The following is a 1,692-nucleotide window of genomic DNA, read 5'->3' as shown; positions in this document are numbered from 1 at the left end:
TATATATATATATATATATATATATATATATATATATATATGTATGTGTCTATCCTATTTTAATAATAAAAATGGAGATTATCTAAGAGTTAAAGCTGTTAAAAGATTGAAGAACAAGATATAAAAATCAATTCTCTTAATTGATGCAATATTAATTTTTTCTGTTTCTTCTTTATTACTTATAAATTCTATAAAATTATCGATAGGTATTTTGTCTAAAATCTATAATTTTACAATTTAGGTTTTATGATTTTATAATTTTGCTTATAAAAGAATTATAACTTGCAGCAATATGTAGCGGATGGAGAATGATATTCATGGTTTATCGACAGTTTTATGGAAGTTCTTGAAGTGTGTAATGTTTGCGGACATACAATTGAAGAAGAGATTCGTTCGAATGTACTGAGCGATGAAAAGACGAATGGAAAAATCGTTCGTGTGTGTCGTACAGAGCTTCTCTGAGGGTGCGGAATGCCATTTAAACCGACAAGAGACTTCACTCAGACTTTTTCAAAGGATAAAAGCTGCTGCAAGCGTATTGTCCGACAAACAAAATTACGACGATCTGTCGCGACCAGCTACTTTGATCGACCCGCGGACGATAATTTTATGCCAGCAGTTGAAACTCACTGGAATCCCCGTGTCGACCTCAATGAGATCACTTCTCGACGCGACAGCAATTGTTGAAACCGACGTAATTTCAACCAGCTTAAATCTCGATGTCATAAACACGCGAAAATCTTTATATAAAAGCAGTCATCGTAATAATATAAATTATTATTATTATAAATAATATAAATCGTAAAAATATAATAAATTATAATATGCAAAAATAAGAATATAATACAGTTTTAAAATTATACCAAAGCTTTATATTAAAACTCACAAAGATACAATCAATCAAATCATTTTCTTATTATATCTCCTAATAAATAGAAAATAAAATAAAATAAAAGATGATATGAATCTTTTTCTCAAAATAAGTTTTCATTAAGCGAGCCATGCGGCGAGCGTCTCATTTATTAATAGCAATAAAAGAGCAATAATTGAAAAGAACATTTTTTGCGTCTGTTGTATGGAAAATTTAATTCACTATTTCGGTTTCATTGCTTTTTATCCTTCTAAATAGACGTTTAAGCGAATATAATTCATGTGAACAAAATTTTTTAAAAATAGATTGCAAAGAATGGTGATTAAAAAATAAATCCCATCTTTGTACAGAGATCTCTATATAGTAGAGATGCTATTGATAATTTGATTTTTCAAACGCTCTGTTCTTTGAGTTAATCAAAGTATCCTTATTAATGATATACGAGCGGAGAACGGAGACTTGTCTGAGTAAATTTATCGAGTTGAGTATTCGTGACGGCGCGTTTGGCCGTCGTAAATATTGGCACATAAATTAATATTTCTGCATAACTTCTCTCATCCACGCCCGGCTACGTTTCGCGAATTCGCGATGTGTCAACCAGAAATTCATTTTGATCGAGATTCAATGTAGTTTCGCCGAGTAAACTTATTTAAACTTATTTTTTGTAAATTTATTTAAGAATAAATGCATAATCTATGAGTCCCTCAAATAATATATATATATATATATATATATATATATATATATATATATATATATATATATATACTATTATTATATAAATATACTTATTATATATATAATAAATATATATAATATNT

This window comes from Atta cephalotes (assembly GCF_000143395.1).
Source record: "Atta cephalotes unplaced genomic scaffold scaffold00001, whole genome shotgun sequence".
Lineage (NCBI taxonomy): Eukaryota > Metazoa > Arthropoda > Insecta > Hymenoptera > Formicidae > Atta > Atta cephalotes.
Note: the sequence above shows the minus strand (reverse complement) of the source record.